Source organism: Urocitellus parryii, chromosome 1, assembly GCF_045843805.1.
Source record: "Urocitellus parryii isolate mUroPar1 chromosome 1, mUroPar1.hap1, whole genome shotgun sequence".
In the NCBI taxonomy this organism is placed as follows: Eukaryota; Metazoa; Chordata; class Mammalia; order Rodentia; family Sciuridae; genus Urocitellus; species Urocitellus parryii.
Window position 1 is genome coordinate 210,075,766 of NC_135531.1, and position 20,347 is coordinate 210,096,112.

Below are 20,347 nucleotides of genomic sequence, written 5' to 3' on the forward strand. Positions count from 1 at the left end.
ATTATCATTTGCCTCCTCAGTTTTATTTGTGTTGACTTGTACAGTCTAAAAAGATGACAGTCTCTGGGCCTCCGGATCACTCACAGTGATAATACACAGCACATTACACTGTTGGTGACAGGTTCTGTTCTCCTGGATGGCATATGAAAGGAACGCATCTCTTTCCGTCATTTCAAATGCTATAAACTGACAGAATAAAGAATCTTGCAGAGGGGACATCACAAACCCTGTCTGTTATGATTTTATGAGATAAACTGGAGTTTCTAGGGTATCTTGTTCAGGAAATTAGTGTCAGTCAAACTTTAGTGCATTTTTTTTCCCCCAAGAGATAAACAGCAGACTCTAGAAAAGTAGCTTTGCCTTATTTCACACAGCAAAACCACCAAAAGCATATGTCCAACCCTGAGAAAAACTATGGGCAGCCTCTCTCCAAAAAGATAGTGCCTAGATTTCCTAAAGTGCAATAAACTATACATGGCTCCAACAAGAAAAAGTGTCCACATATCAATGAGATCTTTAAAGAAATCACTAGCCTGGTTGTATGAAAGAATAAATCAGTACTTTTAAATATTTTGGAAGGCTCATTTTTGCTGAATTGCTAACTTAATGTCCTGTTGAACTATAAACATGCCAAGACTGTAATGTTTTTTTCTTGGTACATTTATTCAAGGTTTTATCTTCTTTCTCTTTATTTCAGTAACTATTACTGAATTGATTTACAGTAGTTTGAATTTAACTGAAGACACCACAAAAATATCAGTAAGGTAGATAATAATATGCAGAATTTTATTAATTTATCCTAAACTGAGTAGCACATGGATTCTCTACTCTTAACGTTTTTTAAAACATTATAGTGTCATAAAAATTTACAGGTACTTGAATCATAATCTGCCAATTGTCATAGCTTTTTCCCATGTAATTTCAATTCCTTCTATTATAATAAACGTTCCTTGCATGACTTAAGTTTAAGTGATTACTTAAGTTAGACTTGCAGTTGTACTTTTCAGTCCATTTTCATGTTTGAAACTTTTTTTTTGCTATCAAGATGAATAGAAATGAATGTCAAAGAATGTTTAAGATGAACACTTATAAATGGTCTTTTATTCAAATTTTTTTTATTACGAACGCATTTTAAAAATTTATTTCACTCTAGAATTTGACCACATAGTTGTATTTTAAAATAAGATAGGTCTGGTAATTTACTTTAACTTGATATTAAATATAAGGAATGCTTTAAAATTCTAAGATCATTAATACCGTATCACAATTAATGTGAAAAAATAAAGAAAATGATGTTAAAGAAATAATGAGAATTTCATTCATATGTGTTTCTTCTACCTCTGTGGGTATCTTCAATCATTAATACTTATGCTGCATATGGACTTAAAATGTAAACACAGACATTTAAAATTAAAAAAAAAATTTTGAAACACCTTGTTTAAAAAATACAAATATTTATTTCAAATTGTGCAAAGTGTGGCTTATTATCACATAGGTAGATTCTTAGAATTTGGGGGAGCTTAGAAGATTTATTTGAAATTTCTGGTATTGTGAATCTGCTTGATTATCAATCAGTCTCAAAGCAGCCAGGCATTTGTTTACATTCATCACTACCCTCCATAAAGATGACTTCATTCACATATTCAGTATTGAGACCAGGCACCTGCCATATACTTGCCATATTGAGTACTAAGTATATAAAATAATTGTAAGTTGCTGTATGAAGGGCATGGTGAAATAAGAATGAAAGGATCAAAAAAGGAAATTAATTTGTAGTGAGATCTTCACTAACAGTTGCTCAATCTTTCTTCCAATATAGTTTTTTTTTTTTTCTTTTTAAACTGGCGATTGAACCCAGGGGGTGCTTTAGTGCTTATCACTTAGTTATATCCCCAGTCCTATTTACGTTTTGAGACAGATTCTCGCTAAGTGACTTGAGGGTCTCCCTAGGTTGTATTTTTTGGCCCAGAACTTGATCCTCCTGCCTCAGCTGCCCAAGTTAAAATAAAGCATTTTTAAAACAGATCCAACAACAATCTGAAAATTATTCTCCAACCTGGAGATGGATCGTCACTTGCTGTCTTCTATAGTGTACCTTTCAGACTTAAACATTATCTATATGCACCTCTGTATATCTATCATGTAGCTTGATACTATTTTTTAGACCCTCCCCTCTTCTGTGTTTGCCTCTGCATATGATTTATTGAAGTTAAATAAATGCCTAGACTGGTTCTCTTTCTCTCATTTCCTCAGAGCAGTGCTTCATAAATGGTTTACACACTTTGAAAGCTAGAGGATAGTCAAAGAAGTGTTCTCTTTAATGGAGTTAGTCCAAGTTTTTTTATTTTATTTTTTATCTATTATTATTATTATTATTATCACCATCATCATCATTTTTATTATTTGCCATTGGCTTTTGACATACCTCAGCTTTAGAAATAAGCATTTAATAGACAGTGTTTAGAATCTACCATTACTATAATCCATTCTGTTAACCTAGCAAACAGCAATATTTTAAATAAAATAATAGTAATGATATTATCAGTACAGTGCTTAATGTCAAGAATATCTACTTGTCTCATAAATCTTACTTATGAATGAAAATCAGAAATGAGTAAGATTCCTTTTAAGAACTATATCTCAGTAATATTAACATACAAAATATAGAACTACTTCAAGTGAATACACTTGTATTAAATAGTAGGAGTAACAGAAGAATTAAAGATCTTCAAAATTGCTTCCTCAATTGATGGCAGAAATGAATATAAACTGAATCATTTTTTAAAAGTTTTTTCAAAGTAAACATTTATCCCAATGGCAGGGTGAAGTGGGGTGAAGAAGAAGAATGAACTAAAGTGCCTTACAGAGTCTGCAGATCTGCAGGATTCTAAGTAAAGCAGTGTCATAGCTAGCCATTGGTAGCACAGGGACATGGAGAAAGCAGTGACTTGCTGAGGCTTAGTGTAAAAGTCCCTTTCACTCTTGGGAAATGGGAATTGCTGCCCAAACCCATTAGGCTTCCACCGCATGTCCTTATACTGACTTCTGCCTCTCTTTGTTCAGGTCTTATCCCTTCGTGTTGATGTTGAACTCGCCTCCCAGAACAAGTAAGCCTTTGCCTTGTAGTCTGCCCATGAAGTCACCAGGTTAAGGGTGTATCTGCTCCATTCCTGATAAACACCAGCGTTATCTGGCCCATTTCTTTTGTGTGTTTGTCAGTTAGATAGCAGGGTTAGGACATATGAAATCTTGTATTCTCCATGTCCCTTTTATTTTGGAAAGCTTTTGAGAGCTTAACATTTCCCTGTTTCTTGTTGTTCAGACCAAACCATTCCCTTCTGAATCCGTTTACTCATGGCCTCTTGCCTCCTACAGCAAATCCAGGACTTCCTCTTGTCATCTTCAAGGAACCCACCTCTCTCTTACCCTTCTGTCCTTATACACACTGCCCTAGATGTCACTTTTATTTTTGATCAATTTTATCCAAAGGGAAAAAAAAAGCAAAATCATTATAACAGTTAAGTATGAAATCAAGTGACATCAAATTATTTGGAATTTTAAAAATGGAATCTAAAATTCTCCATTCTCAAGAGCAATAAATACTTATTAACATTTTAGATACTTCTTACACTATTAAAAAAGAACTTCCAACTCTCCAGATATGCTTGTATTCAAATAAAAATTCTATGTATATATCTATATCAATAATGCTACACATATATACATATATAAGTATATATATATATATATGCATATAGATATATAGATATAGATATACAGGCAGATATCTATATATATTATAAAAAATTTAGTCTTAACTTCTCATGAATTTTCATTTAAAATTACAAATGAATTTAAAAGGACCACCAGGGTAAAATGTTCCAAATGTCTTACTTTTCTTCCTGGTCCTTAATAGATTATTTAATTTCCTTTCATACTCTAGTTTAAAATAATATGCTAAACTCTACATAAATTACTTCAAGTGTTTTCTCTTTGAAATCTCATTCTGTTTTTAGGTGGTTCTAGTTGAACAAACCATTCCCTAACTTGAATTAAAAAGTGCCCCATATTCAATGTGCTGGATCTTCTTGCCTCTTGAAGCATACAAATCATGACTAAATAATTTTTCACATGTAGTTCTTCAGCTCTCTTCAAAACAGATTCCATCTTTCCTGAGTACTCTAGATTCAGAAAAATCCCAGTTATTCAAATGTTAAAGTATTATGTAATATCTTTGGATCTTTTAATATTTTTGCTTTATGTTCTCTATTTCTGTTTATCAGAATCTCTCTCATTATGATGCCTTAAACCAAGTGTCATGGCCTGGCTACATCATGCTGATCCTGAAAATAATCTATAACTCTATTGCAATTTTATAAGAGTTAGTTATAGGTTGAAGAGGTATCTCTACTCCTAGAAATGACTTTTGCTATAATTCGAATAAGAGTTCTTTGAAATAACCATGTGTTAAAGGCTTGGCCTCTAGCTCATGAAATTAATGGGAGATATTGGAACCTTTAAGAGGTGGGAACTAGGTAGACAGTTTTGATCATTGAAGGTGTGCCCTCAAAAGGAATTCTGGGACACCTGTCTCTTTTTCTTTTTTCACTTCCTCAATGCCATGAGGTAAATGGCTTTGTCTCACCACATGCTCCATCATGATGTGCTTCCTGAGGCTCAAAGCAAGGGAGCTAACCACTCATGACTGAAACTGCCACAACTTTGAGCCAACATATGCTTATTTCTCTTTATGAGTTGATTTATCTCAAGAATTTGTTATACTAATGGAAAACTTCTACACTATCTTTATTCTCATAAATTTTGGGTTTTTTTTTTTTTTTAGACCTAAGAGAAAGATAAGTTTAGGTAAACCACCACCACATTTTAACTTTACAGGTTTGCATGCTGAAGGTTTTCAGGTATTGGTAATAGGTGAGCATTTTCTGTATGACTTTTAACCTCATTCCATAACAAATACAATTGGCATGCTGTGTGAGTGTTCACCAAAGTCTTAAAAACACTCTAGCAAAATCTTAAATTTGATAATTTTACAAACCTAGCAATTTGATCAAGAAAAAAAATTCATTTATTCTAAAGGGAAAATGTCCTATTGTTAAAATGCTTATATTGAAACTTTGCCATATGCTTATACATGTTATAATAATAGTATGCTTATAAATGTTAATAATTACTTATTTTCTCATATAGTTTTAATTTAAAACTGTTTTAAACATGACAAAATATAAACATTATCTGAATTATCTTTCCAAGAAAGTCATGTTCAAAATTTTCTAAAAATATCCACTGAAATAAATAATATTTCTAGAGCTTCTTTAAATAGCCTTTGTTTTCCAGTCCAGTAAAGCTAAAGAAAGTATCCATTCTAAGAGGAATATGTAATATTAGCTAATTACTGTTTCAAAAGCAATGACTTTCATATTCATAAAATAGAAGTTATAATAGTAATTTGTATCTTCATAATATTTTAAGGGTATCATTCTCATTACTAACTGCTTGTTTAGGAAATGTTTGTATGTGTATTTCTCTGCTGAGTGCTATCTATACCAGTTTGAATGACACCACTTTTTTTTCTGATGCAAATATTAAAACTCAGATGAGAAGATATAGTTCCAGGTAAACAAACACATCCATCCCACTGAGTGTTCATTTATGGTTCTGGTTAAATCACTTCATTTCTTGTCAAGATTCCTTAACTGTAAAATGAAGTAATGATGTATAACTTCTTTCAAGGGATTTTTTTTTTGAGTTAATGAATGTGCAGTGAGCAATATATGGATCAAACACGCTGGGCAAAAGACTAAATTTTTATTATAGTGGATACTCACAGCCTTATGTAATCTGCCAGTCTAAACCATGTGCTGCTTTGGCACATGCCTTACTGAAAATAGCAGACCAGTTTGTGAGCTGGCATATTCTCAACATAGCAGATGGACATGCAATGAAATAACTAGCAAAGAGACCTTGTTTCATCATCAAATATGTTTCTTTAGGACCAGATTTTTAAGCAACATTGTTTTAGGGATCTTGCTACAAGTAAGGTAAGTTTGTATAATTCTTAGGCATTTAGGCTTCATCAAATTTTCCCTTTTCTTTTGGAGAGTTACTTCAGTAATCCATTTATTTCAGACACAGCAATATTCATATTAGAAGGTCATAATGGATTAGACACTTTTAATTCGGAATTTTAAAACATCAGCAAAAATGAAGTTGGATAGTTTTATAAGGAAGCTACAATTAACTAGCTAAAGAAAATAGGAGTGTTTTTGTGCAATCTATCATGACACTCTTCTCCCAAAATTTTATAATCTTATGGTGTAATAAAGGATTGATACTAACTGAACTCTTTACTTAATATATTCCAGATGCTGTTGACTAGCTCCTGTGAACAATAAAACAAACTATATAAGGTTAGAGAGCCAATGAAATTGATAGTGGTCTCAATTTATGTTACTGTAAGTACAGCAAAAGAAACCGATGCTAAATATATGTCTTCAGAAAAAAAAAATGTGTACCTTAAATTTAGTTTAGAATATTCGTGGAGAGAAAAAATAAATCATTAAAATATTTTTATGGAATATCTAAATTGATTTTGTTCATGGATGTAAATTTCATTTTAATTCCTGAATATATCATAAATCTTTCAGTACTGGAAAGATTTTTGAGAATTATATTAAAAAGTAATACACACATGATAACAGGCAATCAATGAAAAGCATTTTTTTTCTACCACACTAGTGCCTCTGAATATGTGACAACCTAACAGTTCTTACATTCTTTCAGAGAAAACAAATATATGTGTTTTAAAATTTATATTCTCACATGTTTTTATATTTTAAATAATTCTGAACCTCTACATATAATAAATATCTACCTTATTTTAATAGACTTTATTTTCTTATAAAAACATAATTTATATAAACAGATCCTCATTAGTGGCCATTCTAGTATGTGGTAAGGGTCTCATTACTGGTCTTTTTTCTGAAATTTCTTGGATATTGTCACATATTTATTCCCCCAGATGAACCCCAGTGTCATTTTGTCAAGTGCCCCCCCCCAAGAAAAAAGGCTGATGGAGTTTTAATTGGTATTGAATGGAATTTATGAATTTAATTTAGGAAGAATTATAACAATACAGCTTCTTACCAAAGAATATGATCTTTTCTATTTTTCACTCAGTATGTTGCTTTCAATTGCATGTTTGTCCAATAATAGATCACAGATTTACCATGGTTCTCCTAAAGAATACATTTCTGATTAAGTGTATTTTTGATGTTAACATAGGTGATGATGTATTTTTAGTTTCATTGTTCTTTAACCTGTCATCATTTATACTTAATAAAGATATTATGTTATATTAATTGAATAACCACCCACTACACTAAATCATCTCATTCATGTTCATCATTTTATTGAGGTTTCTTATTGTATATATTCCATCTGCAAAAAGTTAAATTTTTATTCTCCTTTCAATTTGTGTACCAAGTATCCCCTTCTCTTCTCTAATTGCACTGACTTGATATTGCAGAATATTTTTCAATAATACTGGTTAAGTAAACATCTATTCCATTTCTATCACTTAAATTGTGACATGTTTACTATTAAGCTATGTGTTGTATTTAAGTTTATAATAGCTCTATCTGTATATTATTATGTTAAAATAAACTATAAATACGATATTAGGTATTTTTACAGAACTATTTAAGTTCACTGACTTTTAGATATAGATATTATGGTTTGTTATATATTTTTTTTCTTTTTACAATTTCCTAGTATTACCCATCTTGTTGACTTTAAGCTGGGTCACATCACTTGGTTTAACAAATGATACATGGTAACAGAATATTTGTTATGAAATTCTTTATTTTATTTCTTAATATTTACATTTGGTAATTTAAAAATTTTGGATTAGTATGATTGATGAATTAGTTAGTTGTAAACCCAGCTTTATACATTGAGAAGAACTTTAGTGAAAATTTAAGCATTGTGGTGAAAATTTAAGCAAAGAAGACAAGAAAGATTTTCAAATTTAAGATCAGACATAAATGTTCTGAAAATCTATCAGGTTTTAGGAATATTCTGGATTGAATAATTAGAAAAATGATAAAGAATTAGAACTGCAAGATAAAATATATCTAAATTGATTTGCATGCAGAGATGAGAAATTAAATTAATAGAAATAAACATTTTATCTGATTCTGTAGTTGTATGAACAAGGTAGAGGTCATGTCAATGGGATAGAAATTTTATGGTAAATCTCAGAAACAGGATTGTGGGTCTATAATTCACAAAATGCACAAATCTGATATGTAAGACAAAAGCAAAAACAAAACCACAGTACAATAGACCAATGAACTGTAGCTGTTCATACACTGCTACTCACCAGTAACAAGGGATTATAAAAATTGATGGTGTTAGAAAGGTTATAGCATTTTGACAGTAATATAATTTGATAATATATTTTTAAAACCCTAATATTTTTCATATCCACTCATTTCATTTTTTTAGCAATGCATTTTATTTTATCTAGAAAATTACAAATCTATTATGGATTTAAAAGCAAAGAAATGGTTCTTCATAAATGTCTAAGAGGCATATTCCATGAAAATGATAAATAATTTAATATACTTCAGTAGTATAAGTGAACTATCATTAGGTGACACATAAAACAAATTATATATGTAAAATGTATAAGTTTATGAAAAGCAACATATTAAAAAAATAGAGCATGACACTATAAAACATAACTTGACTAAACAAAAACATGAACTTCATGAAAACAAATTAAATTAAAACTTAGTAGAAAAGGTAGCCATCAGATTAGACACAGGTGAAAAGAGAATTAGCAAAGTAAAATCTAGAGTTTAAAAATTATTTTGATCATTTATAGTAAAAAGATGAAATATGAAAGAGGGTAAAGAAAAATGCTAGTCAAAATGACTAGCCTCTATAAAATTATGCAGTATTCCAAAATGAAAGGAAATAATGAGAGAGTAATAATATTCAAAGAGATTGGAACTAAGAATTTCCTAGTATTTTAATTCATGCATTCTTAGAAGTGGAAGGCACAGTAAGTCCTAAGGAAATTATTTCAAATATTTAAAAAAGCTCACTATAAAGAGGGAAGGTATTCTTCTAGGCAACCAGAAACACATAATAGGATTACATTTAAAAGGATGAGAGTCTTATAGGTGAAATGTCATAAAAAGCCAGAAATAAAAGCTGTAAATTGGTGAGAGAGAATCATCTTTCCTGTTCTGTAAAAAAGAAATATTTGTAATGCCTCAATTCTGTATATAGTCAATTTACTATTTAAAAAGAGGAATAAAAAAATTAAAATCAAAAGAGAAAAATTACAGTTTCTCTATTGTTGAAAATAACCTGATTTTATGTATGGAAAACCCTAAATATTTTACAAAATCTGTTAAGATTATCAATGAATTTTGTTACTTTATGGGGTAAAAAATCAACATTAAAAATCACTAGCACATTTGTACGTTAAAAAAAGCTCTCAAAAAAATCTAAAAATGATCTGATTTATAATAGAAGAAAATTTAGGAATAAAAGTAAAGACGTAAAATATACATACACAAAATAGTGTTTTGTATTGATGATGGAAGAAACGGAAAAAGATAAGTACATGTAAACATATCCTTTTCATGCATTGAAAAAAATTAATAAAATTAAAATGTCCATGTTATCCTACTGATATACAGATGCAATGCAATCCTGTGAAAATTCCAATAACATTTTTTATAAAATATGAAACATAATCTTAAATCTCATGTGGAACACAAGTAAACTTCAAATAGTCAAAAAAATATTGAGAGGGGAAAAATAACAAACAAACAAACAACAACAAAAAGACACTGGAGATATCCTTCTACCTATGTCAAAATTTACTGCAAAGCCCTAAGTGGTCAAAACAGCATGATTACTGACACAAAAAACAGACATAAAGACTAATGAAAGAAAATAAAGAGCTTTGAAATAAATCCAGGCACTTACAGTCAACTGATCTTCAATAAAACTGCTAATAACACAAAACAGGGAAAAGAAAGCATCTTCAATAAATGCTAATAAAATTACTGGATATCCACAATTAAATAAATAAAATTAAACACTCATCTGTCATTATCTGTGCAAATCATTTTCAAATTTATTAATGACTTAAATTTAAGAATCCAAACTGTAAAATTAGTAGAATAAAACATAAGGGAAATCTTATTGACATTGAACTTATCAAAAGTTTTTCAGATCTAATGTCAAAAGCACAAGCAACAAAAGCATAAATAAAAAGATAAATGTGATTACATTGGACCAAGTTTCTGCACAGCAAAGACCAACCAGATAAAAAAGAACAATTAATGTATGTAAGATGCAACTCACAAAATGGTAGAAAATTGTTGTAAAGCATGGATTTGATAGGGGTAAATATAAAAATATATAAGGAACTCAAGAGACTTAATACTAATAAATAAAATAATCCAATTAAAAATGGGCAAAGGATCTGAAAAATCATTTCTCAAAAAAGTTCAACATTACTCTACACCAGGAAAATGCATAATAAAACCACAATACCCTCATATCTCATTCAATATCTAATACCTCATATCCACAATGGCCTCACACCTCTTAGGATGGCTATTATAAAAAGATTAAAGATAACATGAGTTGGCAAGGAGATGGAGAAAAAGAGACCCTTGCACTCTGTTGATAGGAATGCAAACAAGTGATGCCATTATGAAAAACACAATGGATAACCTGCACAAAACTTAAGAGAACTGACATCCATGCACACCAGCCCGTATGGAGTCCAGGCCCACAGTAGGCCCTGGTCCACCCCTCCACCAGAGGGGCAGACACCCGCCAGAGCCTAGCCTCCAGCACACGACTGCCCCTTCTGACCACCAGACTTCTGTGGGAGATCAAGTCCAGTGGTCCAGATCTACCCATACTGGCCTGTGCAGCTCCCATGCTCAAAGTAGGCCTGGGTCCACCCTTCTACCGACAGGCACCCACCAAAGTCCAGCCTCTGGCACAGGACAGCCTCTTCTGACCAGCTGACTACCACAGGAGTCCAGGCCTGGCCCAGATCCATCCATACTGACTTTTGTAGGATCCAGGTCCAGGAAAGGTCTGAGTTCTCCCCCCACACACACACATCTTGGAGCCTAAGCCTAATCCACTTCCATCTTGGGACACTGAAGCCATCACCATAGCCTTCCTCACACAGTAGTCCTTAACTTTTGACAACGGACAGGACTTACAAGCAGCTGCATCTCAGAGCAGGCAACCCAAAGGGAGTATGAGTTCCATTCTTGCAGCCCCATCTCTGTAAGACATTGCTTCCATCTTGGGGCACCTTAACTATTATCTCACATTACCTCTGCTATGGCCGTCACCAACTATAGATGCAGTAGCATATGTTGAGGGACACCAGCAGGATCTGGAAGCTCAACATCAAGGTGAGGTACAGACAATCTGTGTGGGTACTACAAGAATTTAGGAAAAAACTGTAATATCTCAGATCCACACTGCAAGAATGGAAGACACATAGACAAAATGAAAAAACAAGAGAGGAAAGTGCCCCTAACAAACTGAGGTACTATAATAAAAGAGCAAATGGACAGCAATGTTTATGAAATGTCAGAGAAGGAGTTAAGAATGTTCATAATTAAAATAATCTGTGAATTAAAGAATGACATAACTGAGCAAATACAGTCAAAAATTGATCACTCCAACAAAGAGATAAGACAGCAAATACAGGTAGGAAAAGATTACCGAGAGAGAGAGAGAGAGAGAGAGAGAGGGGGGGGGGGAGACTCTGAAAAAAAAAAAACAGTCATAAATCCTTGAATTGAATAATACAATATATCAAATAAAAAAAACTCAATAGAAAGCATAGCCAACAAACTATATCACTTGGAAGAAAGAACATCAGATAATGAAGACAAAGTAAACAATCTGGAAAATAAAGTTTGTCACACAGTAAAGACAGTAAGAAACCATGAACAGACCATCCAAGGACAAACCATGGGACAGCATCAAAAGACCAAATCTGAGTTATTGTGATAGAGGAAGGCACAGAGTTTCAAACCAAAGGAATGCACAATCTCTTTAATGAGATAATATCAGAAAATTTCCCAAGCATGAAGAACAAATTGGAAAACCAACTACAAGAGGCATACAGCACAAAAATTGTACAAAATCACAACAGATCTACACCAAGGCACATTATAATGAAAATGCCTAGCATATAGAATAAGCATAGAATTATAAAAGCCACAAGAGAGAGGAATCAGATCACTTATGGGGGAGACTAATTTGTATCTCAGCAGATTTTTTGACCCAGACTGTCAAAGCTAGGAGATTGTGGAACAACATATAACAAGCTCCGAAAGAAAATGAATGTGAAACAATAATCTTATGTCCAGCAAAACTAAGCTTTAGATTTGGTGATGAAATAAAAACCTTCCATGATAAACAAAAGTTAAAAGAATTTACAACTAGAAAGCCTGCACTACAGAACACCGTCAGCAAAATATTTCAAGAAGAGGAAGTTAAAAAACAATGGTAAAAATCAGAAGGAGGTATTACACTAAAGGAAAATCTAATCATAGGAAAAACCAAGTCATTATAAATACCAAAGACAAACAAAAATGTCTGGGAATACAAATCATGTCTCAATAATAACCCTAAATTTTAATGGCCTAAACTCACCAAACAAAAGACATAGACTAGCAGATTGCATTAAAAAAATTATATATATGAGAGAGAGAGAGAGAGAGAGAGAGATAGCCTCCAAGAGACTCATCTCATAGGAAAAGGCATCCACAGATTGAAGGTGAAAAGTTGGGATAAAATCATACCACTCACATGGACTGTGGAACCAATCTGGGGTTTCCATCCTCATATCAAATAAAGCCGACTTCAAACTGAAGTCAATCAAAAAGGATAAAGAAGGATACTACATACTACTCAAAGGAACCATACACCAACAAGACGTAACAGTTATAAATATATATGCCTCAAACAATGGAGCATCTATATTTATCAAACAAACTCTTCTCAAGTTCAAGAGTCAAACAGACCACAACACAATAATTTTGGGTGACTTACACACACCTCTTTTATCACTGGGTAGATCTTCCAAACAAAAGCTAAACAAAGAAACTATAGAACTCAGTACTACAATCCATAACTTAGACTTAACTGACATATATAGAATATTTCATCCTTCAATGAGAGAGTATACTTTCTTCTCAGCAGCACATGGATCTTTCTCTAAAATAGGCCATATACTGTTCCACAAAACAACTCTTAGCAAATATAAAAATTAGAGATACTACCTTTCAGTCTATCAGATCATAATGCAATGAAATTAGGAATAAATGATAAAATAAGAAATAAAATCCACTCCAAAACCAGGAGACTAAATAATATGCTACTGAATGAATAATGGGTTACAGTAGACATCAAGGAGAATACTAAAAAAATTTTAGAGGTGAATGAGAACACAGAACAATCAAAATCTCCAGGACACTATGAAAGCAGTTCTAAGAGGAAAGTTCATTGCATGGAGTTCATTCCTTAAAATAAGAAAAAGTCAACAAGTGAGTGACTTAACATTACATCTCAAAGCCCTAGAAAAAGAAGAACAAATCAATACCAAAAGTAGCAGAAAACAGGGAAATAATTAAAATCAGAGCTGAAATCAATCACCACCTTATGTTCAAAACACTAGAAAAATTAGAGATAACAGGAACATATCCCAACATCATAAAGGCTATTTATGGTAAGCCCCAGGCCAATATTATCAATATTATTTTAAATGGAGAAAAATTGAAGGCATTTTCTCTAAAAACCAGAACAAAACAGGGATATTCTCTTTCACCACATCTATTTAACATATTTCTTGAAACACTGGCCAGAGCAATTAGACAAAAGAAATTAAAGGAATACAGATAGGAAAAGAAGAACTTGAATTGGCATTATTTGCTGATGACATGATTCTATACCTAGAAGACCCTAAAAGTTCCACCAGAAAACTTCTAGATCTAGTAAATGAATTCAGCAAAGTAGCAGGGTATAAAATCAACACCCGTAAATCAAAGGCATTTCTTTATATCAGTGACAAATCCTCAGGAAGGGAAATGAGGAAAACTACCCCATTTACAATGGCTTCAAAAAAAAAAAAAAAAAAAAAACCTTGGGAATCAGTGAAAGATCTATATAATGAAAATTACAGAATCCTAAAGAAAGAAATCAAAGAAGACCTTAGAAGATGGAAAGATCTACCTTGCTCTTGGATGGGCGGAATTAATATTATCAATATGACCATACATCCAAAAGCACTATGTAGATTTAATGCAATTCTGATCAAAATCCCAATGACATTCCTCATAGAAATAGAAAAGGCAATCATGAAATTCATCTGGAAAAATAAGAGACCCAGAATAGCTAAAGCAATCCTTAGCAGAAAGAGTGAAGCAGGTAGCATCACTATGCCAGACCTTAAACTAGCATATATACTACAGAGCAATAGTAACAAAAACAGTATGGTATTGGCAACAAAACAGACTGGTAGACCAATGATACAGAATAGAGGACACAGAGACTAACCCTAAAAATTACAATTATCTTATATTAGACAAATGTGCCAAAAACATGCATTGGAGAAATGATAGCTTCTTCAACAAATTGTTCTGGGAAAACTGTAAATCCATATGCAACAAAATGAAATTAAACCCCTGTCTCTCGCTATGCACAAAACTCAACTCAAAATGGCTCAAGGACTTAGGAATAAAACCAGAGAGCCTGCCTCTAATAGAATAAAAAGTAGGCCCTAATCTCCATCATTTGGGATTAGGCCCCAACTTCCTTAATAAGACTCCTCTGGTGCAAGAATTAAAATCAAGAATCAATAAATGGGATGGACTCAAAATAAAAAGTTTCTTCTCAGCAAAAGACACAGTCTCTGAGGTGAATAGAGAGACTATCTCTTGGCAGCAAATCTTTACCTCTTACACATCAGATAGAGCACTAATCTCTAGGATATATAAAGAATTGAAAAAGCTAAACACCAAAAAAAACCCAAAGAAGCCAGTCAATACCTAAAAAGCGACTTCTCAGAAGATGATATACAATCAATCAACAAATATATGAAAAAATGTTCATCATCACTAGCAATTAGAGAAATACAAATCAAAACCACTCTAAGACTTCATCTCATTCCAGTCAGAATGGCAGCTATCATGACAAACAAAAATAAGTGTTGGTGAGGATTTGGGGAAAAAGGACACTAATACACTGCTGGTGGGACTGCAAATTGGTGCATCCAATATGGAAAGAAGTATGGAGATTTCTTGGAAAACTAGAATGGAACTTCCATTTGACCCAGCTATCCCTGTCCTGGGTCTATACCCTAAGGACTTAAAAATAGCATACTACAGGGACACAACCACATCAATGTTTATAGCAGCACAATTCACAATAGCTAAACTGTGGAACCAACCTAGATGCCCTTCTATAGATGAATGGATTTTTTTAAAAATGTGGCATATATACACAATGGAATATTACTCAGGAAAAAAAGAAAAGAAAATCATGGCATTTGTAGGTAAATGGATGGATTTAGATAATGCCAAGTGAAGTTAGCCAATCCCCCCAAAATAAATGCAAAATGTTTTCTTTTATATAAGGAGGCTGATACATAGTGGGATAGGGAGTGGGAGCATGGGAAGAATAGATGAATTCTAGACAAGGCAGAGGGGTTGGAGGGGAAGAGAGGGGGCATGTGGTTACAAATAATGTTGGAATGTGATGATCATTATTATCCAAAGTACATGTATGAAGATATGAATTGGTGTGAATATACTTTGTATACAATGTGTAACAAACAAAAAATAAATTTAATCAATAAATATTTTAAAATCAGTAAATATTTTAAAAATTAATAAATATTTTAAAAATCAGTGAATATTTTAAAATCAAACTTATTTATAAATCAAACTTATTTAAGCCTGGTGTAATGGCACACACCTGTCAGATCTCAGCAACTTTGGAGACTGAGGCAGGGGAATTTCAAGTTTGAGGCAATCCTGGGCAACTTAGTGAGAACATGTCTCAAAAACAAACAATCAAAAAAAAGGACTGCAGACCTACCTCAGTCATAAAGCATCCCTAGGTACAATCCCATGTACAAATAAATACATACTTAAATAAATCCCATTTATGTACATTAGTGAAAACATTCATTTTATGAATAATCAAACAAGAATAATGCCAGGTTTAACATTGGTTTAACATTTAAAAATACATGTACCAAACATTAAAAGATAAAGAAAATACACAAGTTCAATAAATGAAAAACTGTTAGATAAAATTTGTTTTATATCATAGAGAAAATAAAAAACTATATTCTGTTTTAGATTATTTATCATAAATGTATATAAACATTATTTTATGTGAATATATATGTAGAAACAGAGTTTAAGAAGTCAAGAGCAACATTTTTGTGCCAGTGAAACAATATTAGAGATATTTAGAAACTGTAATTTAAGAATAAAATAATTTTTAAAAAGCATAAAAACTCTAGATATCCAAGATAAATTTTAACTTCAGTGTATATACAGTATAAAATTTAGAAATGAAAAAAAATATGTAAATAACTATAGAGATATACCATGTTTATGAATGGGGAAACAATATCAGAAAATGCAAATTCTTCCACAGTTTATTAAGATTTCAAAAGAAATCACAAAGATTATTATTATTAATTTATTTTTTGCAGTTCTTGGTATTATACCCAGGGCCTCCCAAATGCTAGGCAAGTGCTCTACCACTAAGCTACATCCCCAGAACTTACCAAGATCATTTTAAAAAATCCTCAAATTGATTATACAACATATGCATGAAATATAGACCAAGAATAGACGTAGCATATTTGAAGAAGAGAGATAAGGTTAAGTGGTATTACAATTTAGAAGAATAAGTATATTGCTAATATAATTCTGATAATTTACCATTGGTAACCAATGATTTAGAATCATACACATAAAAAAGTTTGAAATTTCAACATGAGTACTTAAAATCATTGGGAAGGATGAAATATTCAATAAATTAGCCAGTATATTTATGTACCCTCCCTTAATTAAAAAATATATTTCACCTTAAATACTCTCTTGAAATAGCCACCTAAGATGTAAACATATTGACAAAAGCAAACATTAAAAATACATAAACAGAAAAAGGAGTAAATACAAGAAACAGGAAGATACACACACACACACACACACATACATACATTCATACATCATATAAACTTTCAAATATTAGAATTATGAGAAATAGGAAAGAGAAACCATCTAACTTAAGTAAGTGGCAAATGTTTGAATGGGTTTTTCACATAACTTGAAACCTAGTTGGCCAGTTAATATAACTTACACCTGTAACTTGGTCTTTTTCCCAAAAAAAGTAAATTAAAAATAAATTTTATATTTTTCATGCAAATAAGATTAGCAAATTTTGAAAGGGTTAGGAAAAAATGTGTTCTTTCATATAATTTTATTTTATTTTATTTTTTAATTTTTGGGCTTTGTGTATAGTAGGCAAGTTCTATACTAGTGAGCTACTTCTGCAGCAGTCTCATAAAATTCTTAAGATAAAAGCAAAGGAAGAGAAGAAGAAAGAAAGAGAATGAGAAAGAAAAGGAAAATTTAAAAATAGATAATAAATAATAGATAATAACTATATTAAGGCTTTAAATTCAAAATTATACAATGATTTCTGAATCTATTTTCTACTATTTTGATTCAAAATTCAGTTGATAATTGGGTCATTTAACATTTGAAATAAGATAATTAGTAAGATAACTCCCCAGTATCTCCATCTTCCTCCCCCAATATCCCTCCTGTATCCCTCTGATTTCCCTTCTAATTTCATGAAATCCCTTTGTTTTCCCTTATTCCCATTTTTTTTATCTAGCTTCCACATATGAGAAAAAGTATAATATTTTCTCCTTGACTCTGACTTATTTCTCTTAAAATTATGGTCTCCATTTTCATCTCTTTTTTTAATGACCTACCTTAATTCTTCTTCTTGGTTAAATAAAACTCAATTGTGTATATTTATCACATTTTCTTTATCCATTCATCTACTGATGGACACTGAAACTGATTCCATAATTTGGCTACTGTAATTTGTACTGTCATAAACATGCATATACATCTATCTCTAAAATATGTTGACTTTGGTAACAAAACGAAGAGACAACCAATAGAATGGGAGAAAATGTTTGCCAACTACTCCTCTATTCTGAATCTTTAAAAAAATTAAAATAACTCAATATTTTGAAAAACCCAATCAATAATTGGACAAGTGAATTGAAGACTCACTTCTCAAAAGCACGAATGTCCAACAATTTTATAAAAAAGGGTTCAACATGTTTAGCAATCAGGGAATTGCAAATCAAAACTACACTGAAATTCCATCTCACTCCAGTTTGAATGGCAATCTTCAATGATAAAAGTAACAATAAATGCTGGTAAGGCTATGGGGCAGAGGAAGTGTTATAGACTTATAATGTAAATTAGAACCACTATAGAAATCAGTATGAAGGATCTCCATATAGTCTGATTATAGCAGTATGGCCTTTTGAGAACATTCTTGAAACCATATAATATATAATTTCTAGGAACTTGTTTCTCTTACTCATAGTAATGTCTGAGATTCATTCAAAATGCTAAATATACCAATAATTTTCTTCTTATTTGACTCCTTAATATTTACTTTCACTATCATCTTTAATTATAATGTTTCTTTCCACACTTTTAGTATAGTTTAATAAACACTTGATTTTAATATAGTTTAAGATTTACAGATAATTATGAAGATCATTCACAAATCTTAGTCATTTTCCCTCATATTCATGCTTTATAATAGATTTGTCAGAATTGAGGAAATAATATGGATATATTTTACCCAGCCCATATATTATTCATATTTCTTTTTTTTTTTTACCTGTTTTTCTTTTCCAAAGTCACAGTCATGACACTATATTATGTTTATTTGTTATGTCTCTTTAGGTTCCTCATGGCTGTGGTAATTGCTCAGACTGTCCTTGTTTTAGATGATTTTGACAGTTTTGAGGAATACTGCAAGGCATTTTGAAGACTGTGTCTCAATTAATATTTGTCTAATGCTTTTCTCATAATTTTACTGGGTTATCAGTTTTTGAGGAGAAAGATCACAAAAACCTGCCTTTGCCATTTTCATCACACCATATCACAAGTACATACACTGTGACTTATCACTGTTGATATAATTTTGATCACTTGGTTAATTCTTTTCTTTTTATCAACTAAAAGTTTCTATTGAGGGGCTTGAAGATGGTGTATTAGTGTGAAGCAGCATTTCTCTTTGATCAGTGATCCATAACTCAAACAACAGGAATATCACTTCTCCCAGAGGCTTAGAGTGAGAAGTCCTGAGACTGGAGGAGAAGTCTGCCCTAGCCAAACCATAGACTGATTGACTCATTAATGATATTAACAAACCTCTCCACTGGAATTTACCAATTATCTGCCAAAAGCTGATCAAGGGGCCGTCTTGGGATCTGCAACGTGGTGAAGGCAACAGAAACTGGAAACCTAGGTCCATGAGTTTGCAGCAAGATCAGCATAGGCCTATCTGAGTCTAGCAATCCTGTGGAAAGTGAGAAACTGGGAACATTTCACCCAGGGGAATACAGGTTAGAGAGGCTGGAGATAGCTGGGTTTTTCCCAGCTCCATGAGTTCTGAAGCTCATGGGGACTGATGGAGTTGGCTATAGCAGTTTAGTCAGAAGGCTGGAAGAGAGTATGAGGGCATTTTGCTTTTAGCTCACTCAGCCAGTCAGTTCAGCACCCACCAAATTCCTGGGACTCACTCGGGCCAGCACTTGATGGGTCCCAGCACCAGCCTGGTCCTCAACTCCCTCCCCAGTCCAGCATCAACTAGTGCCCTGGGCTCACCAGGTCCAGCATCAGTCTGGAACCCAGCAAGTCCCTCCTGCTCTCCAGTCCCCAATCTCTCAATCAGTCCCTAGCTCCTAACACAGGTCATCACACTCACAGTTTCATGGCCCTCCCACAGGTCTCAGTGCCCAACTTTGATCCACCCATCACAGAACAGTAGTGTCAGTGATGTGGCTGGACCTCAACTCACCCTACAAATTGCTTAGCTCCTAGAACTGCCCTGACCAGCACAGCTTCAGGACCAGCATGCATGTCCCATTTGACCCTCAAGACTATATGGGAGAGAAATACCTGATCAGGAATTTGAAAAG